This window comes from Saccostrea cucullata, unplaced genomic scaffold (genome assembly GCF_032062105.1).
Source record: "Saccostrea cucullata isolate Sc308-1 unplaced genomic scaffold, CSIRO_AGI_Scuc_v1 ctg10617, whole genome shotgun sequence".
NCBI lineage: Eukaryota > Metazoa > Mollusca > Bivalvia > Ostreida > Ostreidae > Saccostrea > Saccostrea cuccullata.
The window spans coordinates 1-18728 of record NW_026923951.1 but is presented as its reverse complement, the minus strand read 5'-3'; the positions used below and the strand labels follow the sequence as shown (position 1 = coordinate 18728).

At 34.2% G+C, this 18728-nt stretch overlaps 2 long non-coding RNA genes across 3 annotated transcripts; one reads left to right on the top strand and one right to left on the bottom strand.

Moving 5' to 3' along the window:
• The first annotated feature begins 444 nt into the window (after nucleotides 1–444).
• On the top strand, nucleotides 445–8449 carry LOC134265326 (uncharacterized). 2 transcript variants are annotated; one of them, XR_009991732.1, is made up of 3 exons: nucleotides 445–668; nucleotides 6357–6432; nucleotides 7588–8449. It is a non-coding gene; the product is annotated as an uncharacterized LOC134265326 (long non-coding RNA). The 2 variants fall into 2 exon arrangements; XR_009991733.1 differs by lacking the exon at nucleotides 445–668 and having other exon boundaries at nucleotides 6313–6432.
• A 7501-nt stretch (nucleotides 8450–15950) lies between these two features.
• Nucleotides 15951–18456, bottom strand: LOC134265325 (uncharacterized). The gene is made up of 3 exons (XR_009991731.1): nucleotides 17998–18456; nucleotides 17089–17171; nucleotides 15951–16739 (listed from the first exon to the last, which is right to left on the bottom strand). It is a non-coding gene; the product is annotated as an uncharacterized LOC134265325 (long non-coding RNA).
• Between the last annotated feature and the right edge of the window lie 272 nt (nucleotides 18457–18728).

Here is an 18728-nt window from a genome sequence, read left to right as displayed (position 1 = left end):
GAACCCCTATCCTTGATTATTTTTGTTGAAATCTTTGAGTTCTGTCAATTTCTCAAATATGTACAATAAACATGTCATAGGTGGTGTACTTTAGGCATTTATTATTTTGATTTTGCTGAAGAATAGATATTTCTACCAGAAAAGCAGATTGATGAAATAAAATCCTCAGATTTACACTATTATTACAACTATAGACATGATACACGTACATTCTGTGTTTTTATACCCGCACTTTCTAAAGAAAGTTCGGGTATATTGTTGTTACTCATGTCCGTCCGTCCGTCCGTCCGTCCGTGTTTACGAGAGTGCATTTATTGGGTATTTTTCATGCCAAGATTGTACTTATTGGGTACTTTTTGCTTATTGGGTATACCCAATAAGAAGTGTCGCTGAATATGCTAAAAACACCCTAATTGGGTATTTGCAGGTTAGTACCCAACAAAACTTGGACACGACGATTTGTCCAAAAAAGTGTCCAAAAAAGTTGCTTTCACGGACGCACCGTGTTTTGTTGTTTCAGTTTTACATTCGGAACTCTAAATTCTCGAGAGTTCCGAAAATCAACTTCCGTTGATCCTGATCATAACAACGTTTGTTTTCATGGAAAAAAATATGGCGACTAAGAAACACTTGATGTCAACAAGATTTTCTGATTGACAAGAGAAAAGGTAAGTTTATTCGATTAATATTTATCCATTGCTGGGTTCTTGTTTAAGGAAAATAGATTTTAATGTAATTTTGAAAACAATTGTGCACAAAATTAAAATAGATATATCGGAACAATTAATCCTAAGTTGCACTTGTTTGTATTTGGAATTTTCTTTGTCTTTTTTACTCTCTTGAGGGCGAGAAATATTTAGTAAATAATCGTATATTGTTAGATAATCTTTAATAAATCGAAAGTGTTTATTATTTAATTTTATATCATAACCAACTAAGTATGTTCCGACAATGTATATTGGAAAGGGAAATGAAAAATTTAACAATCATGTGTTCATAAATCAGCTGTAAATTATTGGTTCATGTAGACAGTATTACAATCGCAAAGTGAGCTGAGATGATGATAAATGGGATAATTGACAACAACTTAATAATTGTATGTAAGTTTATCTCATCTGATATGTAACTTAAGAGATTCATTGTATTACTGAAAAACTTTCAGTCAAAACAGTGCTTCTTTCCTTCTTTGATTTTGACTGAGTGTCTGCTTTATTTTGATTTTTTTTTAAATTATTGTTTTTGTCATTTGTTTTAATTAATTTAAAACAATACTGAAATTGATATAGGGCTACTATAACTATTTCACATGATGGGTGTGTAATTAGCATTGCGCTACACCCGGGGCTTCCATTTTTGAGGATGGGGCTAGTGGTTTTCTGCACTGAGGAATCCCCTTGGGCTATTAGGAATTTTAAAATACACATGTAATACATGAAAAGCACCACCGGTATTTTCACTCTTTTTTGCTATTAAATTCCCTAATATGGAAGTATTCCAGACAGCATCCTCATATTATCCATAAATTTCCACAACTGCATCCATTTTGCAGTACTACAAGACTGATTTACTAAAAAAACGATCTTTTATTTCCTAATTTGAATTCCCCCTTTCCTTTGTTTAATATAGCAATATTTGCATGTACATATATGCCTCACAGATATCTCATTATTAAATTATATACATTTACTCAATCAGCTCAATGATAAGTGTCATGCAATTATGTTGCGCTTTTTTTATTTAAAGCCATATATGACGTAACTGATAAAAAATATATTTTTGAAAAATACAAAATTAAGTAAAGAAATAAAGTTAATACATCTAAATTAAAGCTTTTCATACAATTCGGAGCACGGAGAACACCTCGTTTTATCTAATAATACGATTTTATCTTCTCTGTAATGTGTTATTTAAATCTTCTGTATTTTCTTCCAAGTCGGAGAAAATTCCGAGAATCCAAATTAAATTTTGATATCTTTATAACGCAATTGACTTAGATTTTGTAATTTACGGAAAATTTCTATCTTTATCATGTTCATATAAAGTAATGATACAAATAATAAGTTCTTATAATTTTAGTCTAATAATTTTCATTATACATATGCCATTATATGGCTTTAAATGATTCAAGATGAAAACAAAATGATTTTTGCTTCGTTTTAATTAGACGAACTAGTGAATGACCAGAAAAGGAACATTTAAAATCTTTTTTTCATTTTTTTAAATCATTAATTTATATATGATTAAATTTTACTAGCGAAAATTAAATTAAACTTTTATTTTAAAAAGAATCATCTGTAGTTAATACCCAGGGGCCCGATTCATCAAAGGTCGTACGCCCAGTCGTAGTGCTACGCCGGCGTAAAGTCGGGACTAGCACGAATATTTGTTTCATTAAAGAGCGTATCGTTACGCCTGACTAAACTTAGGCCAAAATTTTACGTCTACTCATGGGTAGGCGTAAGTTAGGGCGTAAAGTTGAAATAAGGCCTTTTTATTAATTTTAGCGAGTTCTAAAGAAAAAGTAAGGTTCTAAGAAGAACTTAAAATGCAAACAATGCATTATTTAATTATACATATTATGAAGAGGGGGAGGGGGGGGGGGTGTTACAACTACTTGGGGACGTAGTTGATTTGAGCAATAACGTACTCAAATAATATTTTGATAAATTTCTGCTGAGAAGAAAAGATTGTCTTATTAGAGATTTCTTACGTTTTGACAATGCATTCATACACATTTGATTGTGGTATTGTATGTCTAAGGTATTGTAAATCAATTTACATATATAACTGTATTTCTACACCCCGCTTGACGGTACATGTATATGTACATGTATATACTATTTAGTAATCGGGAAGTCCGTCCGTCCATCTGTTACGCTTTGGGGGTACCCATCTCTATCCGCAACTCCTTTCATATCACTGATTGAAATTTGGTGAAATTTTCACAGAATCTTTATTATATATTGCCATTGTGCCTTATTGTACTGTTTGATCCGCAACATATTTTGGGTTTCCCACAGCAAAACATGGGCACTGCCATTATATTTAAATATGGAAGGCGGGGGGTATCTTTTATTGAACTCATTGCTTACGGTACCTCTAGTTTCTTTTTCATTTACTAAAAAGAGACCCATTAAATTTGTCTATTTTGAAAAATATTTTCCAACATCATATTTTCTGAAAAACAAAAATTACAAAAAAAAAAAAAAAAAAAAAAAAAAAAAAAAAAAAATCGGTTTCAAAAGCATAGTTATCATCTTTCATGTAATTTTCTACATTTAAGAAAAAAATTCAAAAAAAAATAACCCATCTTAAAACCATATAGCTTTTGTCATGTTTGAAGAGTCCATTTCTTATTTACTTCTCGTCCACATGCGTAAATCCAGAGGGGGTCGGAGAGAGGGTCCAGAATCTCCCGAATTTGCAGATTAATTAACATTGAATGTACAGATTACTTAGTTAAGGACAAAGTAATTATTTTCCTAGGTATCTGGGTGATGTTCCCGGCCAATCATAGACCCCAACCCAGGGAGGGGGTTGGGGTCTCATAGACATATTTAGTAACAATACAGTGACTCGTGCGTGCATAACAATATGGCTACACTTAAGAAAGCCTTCCTAATATTTACATTGGAAAAGTAATATAAAATGTATCAACTCAATTAATCTTAGAAATATATGTACTGAAAGATTATTCATCAAAATTAATATTTGTCTCGAATTTATGTCTGGTACATCTCCATTTCGGCTAATGTCAGTGTAAGGAAACGATTTTTTTTCTGTAAGACATTTTACTTACGCACTGTAGATCCAGTCTAAATTCATGAAATTGATGAAATGATGTTAAAACCTCAGCAATATCTTAAAGAATGCATATATCTTATTGTACCCCCTAAGTTTCATTTAATTCAGAGACGTGTAAGTGCATTTTTTATACCTTTTAGTTGCGCGATCAATAATTGATGTAACGTCGGACACGGGAATTTCGCTGTAAATGACCAATACTGAGTAACGCCTCATCATAGTTAAAATAATTTTAAATTATTTAAAAGAAAATTTTAAGAATTATTGATTACTTTAGATAAAATAAATGATTTTGTTTTTAATTCAAAGTAAATATGACATCGCGAAACCGCCAATTTCTTTGCGACATAAAGAGTTAGATATTATAGTACCAACATCGTGCGCAACGTCAAGAAATTTTTGAAAGTGGTAATAAATTATTGCTTTTATAATATCGATGTAAGACGGTAATAATTACACAGTTAAGTTCAAGAATGAATTATTCCCAATTTTTTTTTCTCAGACAAACATTGATGCAGAAGACATCTTTAGTTTTCATAATTTTGTTTAAAAGAGCAAATCTTACATAGTATAAGATAATCTGAGCGCATATAAAGCACATATAAGATGAAAATATACATGTTTTTGATTTCCTGTATTACTTACATTTTAACGAAAACAAAATAAAGAGTAGCTGTAACTCTTTTTGTCTATCTTTGTAATCATTTTTCCATACATCTCTCTCTCTCTCTCTCTCTCTCTCTCTCTCTGTGCGTACTTTTAAAACGGTACATCACATTTAATCTGCAGATAGTGAAGAATTTTTTTCTATAACTGAACAATTATGAATCAATTGAATTGACAAAAAATTAATAAATACAGAGAGGATTATCTTACATGTACTATAGCAGTAAACATGTAAAATTTATTTCTTGACTCAAAATGTGTTCATATGTAAACCGTTTGCATTTTGTTTTCATTATTTTTGCTTGCATATACATTTCTTATTAAAATTTTTAAATCTTATTCTGTCTCAAACTTAATTATTAGTATTTGTCAGTAGAATCAGTATTTATCTAATCATTTATCTAATCATGAAATTTATTATCAAAGGCGAAGTTATTAACCTGTATCAATTTCGGGAAGAGGGGGTATGGCTGTAATTAAATTTCCAAAATGAATAGTTTTGCTTAATTCCGAAATACAAGTACATGTACTGTCCTTTTCATCCTTTCAATTTATTAGACTTTTATTATTGAAATATTGTAAAAAACTGAAATTGGTTTCTTAAAAGATGCATGTCTCTTACATAACACTATAAACCCATGCATGTTTCAATTAGTGCAAGTATTAATTTATCTATAACTTGTGTTATTGCAGCCCGGAGGACCGGGGTGCTCTATACATATAAGTTTAAGTGTTGGTGTATGGGGATTGGGGTGGGAGTAGTTATTTAGAATTTCTAAACATTGAAAAGACTGTTAATCAGAATGTTCTTTCTGTTTATAAATTACGAGATACATAATATAATAACTTCCATAAAGTGAATCTGTAAAAATATATACGTTAATATATATAGTTGCTTATCTTTTTTTATCAAAAAAACGACAGATCCCTTTTTTTAGAACATCGAATTTTACTTCTCGGATAAAAACGTACTCTGCACAGTTCGTGTTTTATATTATAAAATTGAAAAATAATACATTTTTAAATATAGGTGATGCGTGTGTCTAACTTGAATTTATACTTTATACAGCCAACATTTACTTGAGGAATTGATCAAGTTTAAAATGGTATCGTTTTTTAATAATTTTTATCCGACTTTAAGTTCGACTATCGTCTCCATCAATTAGACGCATGCCTTTTCACTCATATCGAAGCGGTTTGATGATCAAGACTCATTTTCATTGTTTACTTTATATATGTCCCGGGCGACAATTGATGGTTACATCAATGTTTTCTTGTTCTGTACTTTGACGTACTACAATTAATACATGTTTGTACGCTTTGGGCAATGTTTATGTTTTTGCGCCTGCGCAATGCAACGTTGTCAAGGACTTAGTCCTGTGACTAAGCGTATCTTTTACGACTAGACTTATGCAACTTGGTGAAACGCAATCCCCGGAAGTACGCCAAAGTTAAGGCTTAACTTTACGACTTTTGATGGAACGGGCCCCTGACTTTTTTCACGATGAACTTTTTTTCAATGTATACTTTTTAATTTTTGCCTCTGTATTTGGGCTTGTCACTTTTTACTCGGGGATAGTAACTTTATTGCCACAAAGCTGTGGATTAGTACTTGATTTCCTATATTGCACAGCGATGACTATGATTTAATAGCACAAAAAGCTAAATGGGTTTACGTATGTGAATTTATATGATTAATGCTTACTTGTGATTTTAGAATACCTGGAGATAATGATTCCTTTTTCCCATTGATATTACATAAACATTTTCCTAAGTATTATGTTACAATAAATTGGTTTAGATTTTTTTTTTATAAAAGTAATCAATGATTACAATTGAAATTAAAACCATAATCATGTTCATTGAGGATTTTCAATATGTAACAGGTCAAACAGGAACTTCAATTGTGAACATTGCAGAGAACACACTCATCAGAAGATGACCCTCAGAAATAGGACAATTGTAAGTAATCAGTAAAATGAACAGGAATACTTCATGCTAACCATAAGATTTTTAGAGACATTTTCGCTTCTTAAATTAGAAGAGATAGAGGGAAAAACTTGTACATACTAAATAACTACTAGGCAACCAACCTTTAACTGCAGGAAAGCTTTTGGTATGTGCAATACAGCTACATAAAACCTCTTTAGTATTCATGTTAAGTTTGAGAAAGTACCTTAGTATTTTTTCTAGTGTTTGCCAACATTTTCATGCACACTGTTTGCTTGTTTGTACTATCATTTTATTTTAAATTCTTCAGATGCCCTGTTTTAAGGGCATTTGAGGGTTGGTTCCAGAACTTAATTAATTGTAAAGGAAATACTGGGGTACTATACGGTCATAGGTTATGTTAATACATGTATAACATTTTGTTCTGATAGAGGTGGCATACAGGAAAAGAAACAATACTAAATATCACTTCAAAGGAATAAAACAGCTTCTTCTTGTAGGTGTATTTTATTTAAGGATCACTACTTCATGTCTGATGTGCTGAAAGTTATTCATAATCTGTTTGACTGTAATTTTTCATATTTTCAACTTCTATCCAGCTTAGTCAATTTTAATTAAATTTTGTGCAAAGCATACCCCAGGAAGGGGGATGGAGTTTCAAGTGTGTCTCTGTCCCTGTCAATATAATTTCAAAGCAGTTAGTAAGGTTTGGGTCAATTTTAAATCCTCTTTAGCAGAACCATTGGGCAAAAAACAATACTAATGTGAAAGCTTTATCATTAAGTGTAGAGATGTTTTTGATTACATTAGAAGTCTAAAATTTGCAAGGAATAGGTGTAAAATCTTTTTTAAAATCTACTTCTTAACAATCAGAAACTAACATACTGTCAAATTAATATGCAACATCGTTTTGTGTGTTGAATCATGATTCCATTTTGATAGAATTATGGCAGATGGGGGGTAGGATGAAGATGCAGTTAGACATAGAAGAAAAAAAAAGAGTTGATAGAATTTAGTTTTTCTTCCATTTTATTTATCAATACATATTTCTGAATAAGAAATATACTTCTACTTCTTGGTTGGGTTTGATCAACATAAAGGGTGATCTTGCTGTAGTCAAGAAAAACATGTTTTATACGGCAAAGAAATGCCTTTATCTAATTGCAGAATGAATAAAATGGACAGAGGCAGAACTGAAGGAGATGCATGAAATGAGGAATATTTCAAAGATTGCCTGAGCATAACCACTGCTACTGGATAAACATATGGCAATATAAAAGAGCAGGGTCAATGGAGGTATCATACAGAATAGGCCATGAGAGACCTTGAAGAAGAAAGTATTGAACAAAAACAAAAATAAAACCATTTTGACATTTATTGAAATATAGGATCAAAGTCTTACATGTAAAATTTGGGCATGTAATGACTTTTCTCTAGCTCTTAGACTTATAACAGTGATGATTTGATTGAATATCTTTATCCCGATTTGTCGAAAAGATTTGGACATAGTGCATCAATTATTTTAAAGTTTTGATACAAGGAATTCATTCATTGTACTTGTAACTGAGTTTTCTGGTGCGACACTGTTTTATTGGCTTCGAAACTAAGTTTGTGATTTCCAAACCAGATTAATGAGATCATGTAATATCTTTAAACATCGGTGACTATTTAATCCATTCTTTTACATCTCAGAAGTATTTTCATTATTACAGGGAAAATATGCATTGTACATGTATCTGTAATAAACAGGATTATAGAATTTTTCCATATAATACAACACAATCTTAGCAACTGAAGGCAAATATTTTATCAAGGGTGTGATCTATTTAGCAATATGGTTTTCAGCATCTTGCTCTACCTGTAATGACTTGCTCCAAGTTCCAATATTTAAATTTAGATTTTGCAAACATGGTTATAAAATTCTTTAAAAGCCAAATAGTTTAGGCACAAAATGCTTATATATTTCCTATCATTTGTAAAGTGTACACTGAATGAGATGTGGAATGTTAGAATTAAAGTATTAAATATGTTTTGGACTTATGTATGCTTATGCAGATAAATTTGAATTCAAATAGGGAAGGTAAATGTCATACTTATTGGGTTTGCAATCTAATGCAAGAGTATAAATATCCAAGACAAATTTGACAATTTTAATGAAGGATATAAGTAACCCAAGAAGAATTGGACAGGTAAACATCACCTGTTGGGTTTTATTTTAATGTTGGGATGTAGTATCCAAGAAGAGTTGAACCAATGTCCAATACCTATTGGGTTTTCTTTCTTATGAAAAAAAAATTGAGTAACCCAAGAAGAATGTCCAGTACCTTTTAGTTTATATACTATTGAAGGGATGAAGATATCCAAGATGAATTGGACAGGTGTCCATTACCTGTTGGGTAGTATTCTGATGAGGGGATTCTCAAGAAACCCAAGAATTAGACAAGTGTCCATTGCCTATTGGGTAGGATGTAGATATCCAAGAGGAGTTGGACAGGTGTCCATTACCTGTTGGATGGTTTTCTGATGAAACAATTCAAGAAACCCAAGAAGAATTGGACAAGTGTCCATTACCTGTTGGGTGAGATGTAGATATCCAAGAGGAGTTGGACAGGTGTCCATTACCTGTTGGGTGGTATTCTGATGAAACGATTCAAGAAACCCAAGCAGAATTGGACAAGTGTCCATTACCTGTTTGGTGGGATGTAGATATCCAAGAAGAGTTGGACATGTGTCCATTACCTGTTGGGTTGTATTTTATGAGGAGATTCAAGAAACCCAAGAATAGACAAGTGTCCATTGCCTGTTGGGTGGGATGTAGATATCCAAGAGGAGTTGGACTGATGTCCATTACCTGTTGGGTGGTATTCTGATGAAACAATTCAAGAAACCCAAGAAGAATTGGACAAGTGTCCGTTACCTGTTGGGTGGGATGTAGATATCCAAGAGGAGTTGGACAGGTGTCCATTACCTGTTGGGTTGTATTTTGATGATGCACTTCAAGAAACCCAAGAATTAGACAAGTGTCCATTGCCTGTTGGGTGGGATGTAGATATCCAAGAGGAGTGGACAGATGTCCATTACCTGTTGGGTGGTATTCTGATGAAACAATTCAAGAAACCCAAGAAGAATTGGACAAGTGTCCATTACCTGTTGGGTGGGATGTAGATATCCAAGAGGAGTTGGACATGTGTCCATTACCTGTTGGGTTGTATTTTGATGAGGAGATTCAAGAAATCCAAATAGAATTGGACAATGTACACATGTTCAATTGTTCTTGGGTAGTTTAATCCCTTCGTCAAAATACAACCCAACAGGAATAGGACACCTGTCCAATGCCTGTTGGATACCTTCATTCTGCCCAACATGTTATGGGCATTTGCTTATTATTAATTGGTCATGACTCAAAAAGGTTTCTCCTTAAATACTTAATTTTGTTATTCAAGAAAGGTTGAACAGAGTCTGAGATGTGTTGAGTTGTGTTTTCACAATTCAGTTTTTTTTTTTTGCACTTAGGTATTCGTGTATTTTTAATATTAGTTATTTTGAAATATACAGGTGTATATCCTTATTGCTAAGAACAAATTAGTTAGGTGTCACAATAAAAGAGCTATATCACAGAAATTGACAAAAATATGGGTTCAAAACCAAAGGTTTTCAGTCTTGTCTTAATTTACCATCAAATATTATATATATATAATAAATTTGAAATGAATAAAAAACAATAAGAAAAAACCCAATAAAATACGGACACGAGGATTAATATCCAATAAGATTTGAACAGTAACTACCCAAATAATGCTCTCTCGTGTGTACACTTTTTTTGTATCCAATAAGCAGTATCCAATAGGACTTGGACTTGATGTACCCAATATATAACCAAATGTGTGTCCGTCCGTCCGTCCGTCCGTCTGTCACACTCTTCTTCCCTGAACTCCTCCTACATTTTAAACAGTAGCTTAATCATCTTTTGGGAGATGGTTGGTGGGGTCATGTAGATGTGCAGTAAGGTTTCGGAATTTTGATTTTGCCCCGGGGGGTCAAATGGGGGTCGAAAAATGACGTTTTTTGTGCAAAAAGTCCCGTCTTCCCTGAACTCCTTCTACATTTTACTCAGCAGCCTAATCACCTTTTGGGGGATGATTGGTGGTGTCATGTAGATGTGCAGTAAGGTTTCGGAATTTTGATTTTGCCCCAGGGGGTCAAATAGGGGTCGAAAAATGACGTTTTTATGCAAAAAGCCCCATCTTCCCTGAACTCCTTCTACATTTTACTCAGCAGCCTTATCATCTTTTGGGGGATGATTGGTGGTGTCATGTAGATGTGCAGTAAGGTTTCGGAATTTTGATTTTGCCCCAGGGGGTCAAATGGGGGTCGAAAAATGATGTTTTTTATGCAAAAAGCCCCGTCTTCCCTGAACTCCTTCTACATTTTACACAGTAGCCTAATCATCTTTTGGGAGATGGTTGGTGGGGTCATGTAGATGTGCAGGTAAGGTTTTTTTATGGAAAAAGCCCCATTTTGATCCTCTTGCAGCCTTATCATCTTTTGGGGGATGATTGGTGTTGTCACGTAGATGTGCAGTAAGGATTCGGAATTTTGATTTTGCCCCGGGGGGTCAAATGGGGGTCGAAAAATGACGTTTTTTATGCTAAAAGCCCCGTCTTCTCTGAACTTCTCTTACATTTTACTCAGCAGCCTTATCATTTTTGGGGGGATGATTGGTGTTGTCACATAGATGTGCAGTAAGGTTTCGGAATTTTGATTTTGCCCCAGGGGGTCAAATGGAGGTAGAAAAATGATGTTTTTTTATGCAAAAAGCCCCGTCTTCCCTGAACTCCTTCTGCATTTTACACAGTAGCCTAATCATCTTTTGGGAGATGGTTGGTGGTGTCATGTAGATATGCAGTAAGGTTTCGTAATTTAGATTTTGCCCCGGGGGGTCAAATGGGGGTTGAAAAATGACGTTTTTTGTGCAAAAAGTCCCATCTTCCCTGAACTCCTTCTACATTTTACTCAGCAGCCTAATCACCTTTTGGGGGATGATTGGTGGTGTCATGTAGATGTGCAGTAAGGTTTCGGAATTTTGATTTTGCCCCAGGGGGTCAAATGGGGGTCGAAAAATGACGTTTTTTATGCAAAAAGCCCCATCTTCCCTGAACTCCTCTTACATTTTACTCAGCAGCCTTATCATCTTTTGGGGGATGATTGGTGTTGTCACGTAGATGTGCAGTAAGGATTCGGAATTTTGATTTTGCCCCGGGGGGGGGGTCAAATGGGGGTCGAAAAATGATGTTTTTTTATGCAAAAGGCCCCGTCTTCCCTGAACTCCTTCTACATTTTACACAGTAGGCTAATCATCTTTTGGGAGATGGTTGGTGGTGTCATGTAGATGTGCAGAAAGGTTTCTGAATTTAGATTTTGCCCCGGGGGGTCAACTTGGGGTGGAAAAATAACGTTTTTTATACAAAAAGCCCTGTTTTCCCTGAACTCCTCTTACATTTTACTCAGCAGCCTATTCATCTTTTGAGAGATGGTTGGTGGGGTCATGAAGATGTGCAGTAAGGTTTCGAAATTTTTATTTTGCCCTGGGGGGTCAAATGGGGGTCAAAAAATGACATTTTTTATGCAAAAAGCCCCGTCTTCCCTGAACTTCTCCTACATTTTACACAGTAGCCTAATCATCTGTTGGGAGATGGTTGGTGGTGTCAGGTAGATGTGCAGTAAGGTTTTGGAATTAAGATTTTGCCCTGGGGGGTCAAATATGGGTCTAAAAATGACGTTTTTTGTGCAAAAAGCCCTGTCTTCCCTGAAGTCTTCCTTAATGTTACTCAGAAGCCTAATCATCTTTTAGGAGAGTTAAATATTTTGAAAATTATGTAAAACATCAACGTCAAGGGGTAAAAAAAGCATCACATGCTGGGAAACACCTTGAATTCTTATGAGTAATTAATGTATATGTCAAATGTGAGAGTCATATCTCATCTCAATCAAAAGTTATAAGCAAATGCAACATTTTTGAAAAGTAGAGGCTTGACCTCTTCAAGGTCAAGGTCACAGAGTAAAAATCATGATTTATTTGGAAAGGTCTTATCACAGGTAATAATATACATGCATTATGATATGAATGCCCTAACTTTTCTCCTTCAAAATGATGAATTTATAACAATTTAATTTTTTTGCAAGTAGGTCAAACTTCTAGGTCACAGGTAAAAAAAACAAGATTTGTTTGTGAAACACTATGCGCCCGGCGGCAACAAAGTTCAAAAAATCTATTTTTAGCATATTGATCACAGTCAAGGTCACAAGGTCATTGACCATGGTGTCATTCGAAAGAACTTAATCAATGGAGTATGCATACAAAATATGAAGTCTCTATCTCCTATGGTTCAAAAGTTATGGCAAAAAGTGTAAAGAGCTATTTTTAGCATATAGGTCACAGTCAAGATCACAAGATCATTGACCTTGCCGTTGTTTGAAAGGACTTTATCGATATCGTATGCATACCAAATATGGAGTTCCTATCTCCTATGGTTAAAAAGTTATGGCAAAAAGTGTAAAAAGCTATTTTTAGCATATAGGTCACAGTCAAGGTTGCAAGATCATTGACCTTGATGTTGTTTGAAAGGATTCTATTAGTGGAGTATGCATACCAAATATGAAGTCCCTATCTCCTATGGTTAAAAAGTTATGACAAACAGTGGAAAAAGCTATTTTTAGCATATAGGTCACAGTCAAGGTCACAAGGTCATTGACCTTGATGTCATTTGAAAGGACTTTATTACTGGAGTATGCATACCAAATATGAAGTCTCTATCTCTTATTGTTCAAAAGTTATGGCCAAGGTTAAAGTTGACAACAGACAGACAGACAAACAGATAAACAGATAAACAAAAACAGACAAACAGACAAAAAGACAAACAGACAGGACAAAAACAATATACGCCCGGGATCTATCGATCCGGGCGCATAAAAAAAAAATGCCATTCTCACAGGTAAATACTAATACATAAGTTTAATATTCAGTAGATATGACCGTGATGACCAAGGTTAAATTTATTGAGACAGATGGACAGTCTGACATACAAATATACATATTTCTATATGAATTGGGTAAAATTGGCCCAGTGGTTCTAGAGAAGTTAAAAATGTAAAAAGTTTTCAGACAAACAGATGGACGACACGTCACGACAGACGTTACATGTTAAGGAAACCAGAAAAGCTCAAATGAGTGTTTTGAAAGGGTTAGAATATGGTTGCAGTATTTGAAAAGCTGTTTTTTTCATGCAGAGATATGCATGACCAACATATTCATGTTTTATATTTTCTTTAGTAATTTGTTTGTTTGTTGTGAATACATCTCTCTTGGGAATTTTTCCCTCATATGGAGACACCACCAAATAATAATGAAGACAAGATGTGTTTGTGAAACACTGATGTCCCTGTATGGAAGCCTATGGCGAAGGTTGAAGTTTCTCAAATATATGTCAAACTCAAAGTTCAAGGTCAAAGGATTCAAATTGTTAGTATCAGAAGAAAGTCTTGTCACAAGGAATGCACATGTGAAATAAAGATATCCCTAGTAATTCCTGTTCAAAAGTTAATTGCCAAGGTTAATTTTTTTTAAGTGGTTCAAACTCTAGGGTCAAGGTCAAACATATTTATAATTGTTGACAGTTCACAATGAATACACATGTTAAGCATGAAAGCCCTAGCACCTATTGATCAAAATTTAGGCCAAGTTTAAAGTTTGGTATTTTTCTTGTAAAAATGTGTATCCTAGGTCAAGCGATTTCAGGTAAAAATTAATGGTACCCAAATAAAAGGTCTTAATTGTCACAAGAAATAAACCTATAAAATGTAGAAGCCATTTGTGTAGCCCATCCCACTTAAAACTTATGGGCAAGGTTATAATTTCTGCAGACAAATAGACAGACATAATATAAACACAAGAAACAAAATATGTATAATTAGTCAAATGGAAAAAAATATACTATTTAATTGGAATCACAAAATAGATTGTTATTTCAGGGACAGGGAGAGTGGGTAGGGAGATTGGAATCCCCCCACCCCCCCCCCTGGAATTTGCTTTGTTATTTAAACAAGACTATATACTGAAGCAAATAAAAAATGACTTTGGACATCCTCCCCCTAACTGAGAAAACATTGACCACACTATCATTGTTTTTATTTTGTTTATTTGTTTTCAGTTTTTTTTCTCCTGCTTGTCAGGAAATTCTGGGCTGGAATTTTTTGACTGAGATGTGAACCCCCCTCCCTACTCCCGAAAAAAAATTCTGGATCCGCACCAGTATTGGCAGTAACTGAATGTCACATCGACAATGGCAGATAACTTCACAATATGAAATTCGTCTAGTGTGCCATGCGATGATCTTTGACCCTTTTTGAACTTTAACCTAATCGTTTGGGTTTATTTTACTCCCCACTATACTTAAACTTGTACTTACCGACTGCCATACATGTTTGTCTCGTCAACTTCATGAAATATAAATCCAGTTATAACACAAAATGAATTAATCCAATGCACACCAGACTGCAGCCATTTGTGCTAATTCCATTCGACAAACCTTCGTCGATTCCGTCACCTTATCAGATGAAGTGGGAATCGGCCGAGGTGTGCCAAATGGTGTTTAATCTAAAAATATGATAATGGGTGACGCAACGTGATGTGATGTAGAAATTTACATGTTAACATGTATAGTACAAGAACAAATTTTAAATTAATTCATAACAAACGATGTTTTAACAAAACTTTTCCATCTAGCCTATTCCAAACAGTATGTGCTGTGTGATTGTGGTGTCGACGGGGGGGGGGGGGGGGGGGGGGGGGTTAATAAATTTAAAAAGGTCCTATTTTGTGCAAAACATTTATCAAAATCTAATTTACATCATTAATAGAATTCAAACTGGTATATAATGAATTAAGCATGTAAAATAAATATAAGAGGTTCTGAGTTATAGGTCACAGGGCCGGTCTGAGAATTTCATACTCAGTTTGATGAATACATGTAAATCATTGGTGTCGGAAGCAAATTCAAAGTGGGGGGGCTAGGTGTAAAAAAAAAATTTTATACCTTCTAAAAAAAACCTGACAAGCAAAAAAAAAAGAAAAGAAAACGAAAACATCAATTTCCCAAACACGAAAATCCTATTTCGGGGGGGGGGGGGGGGGGGGGGTTGAATTCGAACTTCAGTACCATAATTTTGTTTTCTATACACTACCTTTTCCCATTTTTTACCTATATGTATACTGCCATGTGTCTGTGGAAAGTGGGGGGGGGGCTAAACCTATGAAGCAATGTTCAATATCTATACTAAGTATATGTTTGGAAAAAAAGCACCGGCCCTAGACCCCCCCCCCCCCTCCCCCGGTTCCGACGCCTATGTAAATTATAGAATTATTTTGACTTTTTCCTTGGAAAGCCGGCCAATATGTAGGAGCGTGTTTTAGAGGCAAACACCTTAGTGCGGGTATTACTGTCTCATGACAGCATCTAGTATTTTTTGGTTCATATTTTTTTTTACAAATAGGTACATGTAGGTAGGTTTTTGATTGAAGGTTGGACGCTAAACAGAGAAAAAAAACTTAAAATGGGCTTAGTCTAAAACCGTCCTTGACCTGAGACATAAAATTACATAAACTATACCTAAAAATTAAAAACAAAATGACAATGCTGCACTGGGACATAACACTTGATGCAGGACATTTTATATAAAAAGTTAAAAAAAAAAAAAGATTCTACATGAATATCTGGAGCAGCTTATTAAAAAGCCTGAAAAACACTCACAGTGTAGATTATGCATAATAGAGAATATCTGTTGATTGGCCTATTACTAAACCCGACATCACAAGTCGACATTAAATTATGCATACATTTTTTTAAAAAAGAATAATCTACACTCTACAGCAGTGTAATACTGCAACTGACGTATACAATACATAACATAGTACATTAAACATGAAAGGCTGCATGTGGAGTGATCTATTACCACACCAGACATAAAACAGGGTAGATTAAATATGAAAAATGGAAAAAAAAATCTATATGTGGAGTGATTAGTTTCCACTTTAAATGTAACACTCAATCAAGAGATACATGTACCCGGTAATATAAAGCTGACAAAGAAAAGTAGTCTATTGACTATGTTAGTTTATTTTCAACAAGCGATTCTTGTCCTGCTCTTTTCTGGAAGGGATGGAAAGTCATTCTGCCGTCGATCTGCAGTAGTTGAATCATCATCAGCATGAATGGTCTGGACTTCACATTCATATACCTTGTACTCTGTACTGATGAATCTATCTGTAATTTATAAAATTTAACAAATACAATATTATCTGCAGTCAACGTCAAAATATATTTCCCACGATGTCTATATCTTATATATAGAATTTCGATGAAAAAACATGTATATGTAACAGGAAAAGAGAAAATGTATGGATGGACCGGGAATCAAACCTGAGACCCCTGCATCACTAGTCATGTGCTATACAGACTGAGCTACCCTGGACGATATATATCCATGGCCCAAACCATTACATATTACATACATGTATATATAACTTGCAAAAGTTTACACCTCATACATGTAAATTGCCAATTTTCTACACTTATTAAATTTGGCATAAAAAAATTTAAATGATGACTTAACCATTATCACTATTTTGCTGACATCAAGATCCCCTGGTCTGCTATGGGTTGGTGGTCCTATACCAGAAAGTACCATCTTGATGGCTGAAAAAAAAATAGATCAAATAAATATACATGTATACCAGCAAAACCAAAATTTAATTATATTAGTTGATTGGCAAATCACTTTTTAACCAGTAAATCTAACATTAAATTAAAATGCCCCACTGCCTGGCCAATATTCTAACTATACAGCAGCAGTAATATAAAGATTTGTCAATTTCATCAGACCAGCTAACAACATGTAAACAGTTTCAATGTTTACCACACTGACACAGTTTTTACCAGTGAAGAAAAACAAAAATAATCTGTCCAGCTAGGGTTCGACACTAAGGGTAGTCTGCTGGCCCGCGACAACTGAATATTGAGTTTGGACTACTAAACATGCCTTTAAACTTGCCCTGCAGGGCTACTGTAAATTTTACCAAACTGAAACACTCACTCAGAGCAACAAAAATAATTATAATTTACACAAAATTTACCTGATTATTGATAAATTAATTTAATTTTCAAACATGTTTTATCCTCAAAATTATTTTTGTAAGTCAAAATGTAAATACTTTAAAGGTGAATCGAAATACCCTAAATGATTATAAATGTGGAATTTTTTGAATAGAAAAATATCTTAGGTACAATCTGACAAAAATTAGGCCCCCAGTGATCTTGGAATTAAAAATAAATTATCTGTCCTTCACTGTAAATACATAATCTGACACCCATAAAATTTGCCCCCCCCCTCCCACCCCCATCAAATGAATGACAGTCCCTTTATTACATTCTATGAATTTACTAATGTGAAGTTTAATGCTGAATTAAAATAGGCATTTTATTATGAAAGTATGTCATGTAAATATCTATAGATATGACTTACCAAGAGCTATACTTTTAAGTTGATATCAACAGTGATCATAATCCTCTCCATCGTATTCCTTTCGGGGCCGGGATTTCCCGTGGAAAGTGTCGGTAAATCCATAAATAGTACAGTACTATCAGTCCCATTTACATGTAGGCCTAACCAGCTGCGTCGTCTGCTTTGGAATATAGGGGGTGCTAGTCAGTCGTTTGCGATACACAGACATTTTAGTTCATAAAAAGGTTTTATTGTTTTCTGTTTCTTAAGATGTTATATTCTCTCATTCGCTCTAATTTACTTGATCTACCTTTACAGCTGAGAGTTCCTATAACGTTTCCCGTGTACTTTTCTCGGAGCACGTTGTTTACAACTTGCAGTCCGCCATATTGAACTATGCGCATTTCCGGAATAAGCCAACCGAAAAATTCTTAATTTAGAATTCACATGCAATGTCACGTGATCGCTATCCGTAGCTACGTTAATTAAAGTCTGCATTTTAGGGCCATGATTCGAACTTGATACTCTCTCATTGTGGTCCACACTATATTTCTTGTGGAGATGAACATTTAGTTGAACACATGTATATTCTTGAATAAAAATTCGATATTCTTGATCCCAAGCCACCTCAAGGGGCAAACATTTGATCAGTCTTAAACATTTACTGACTGATGCAGCTTGCAAATGAAATGACTAATCATAGCCCTTTTGGAAGAATATTGTCTGTATATCATTCTATTCTTTCTATAGAT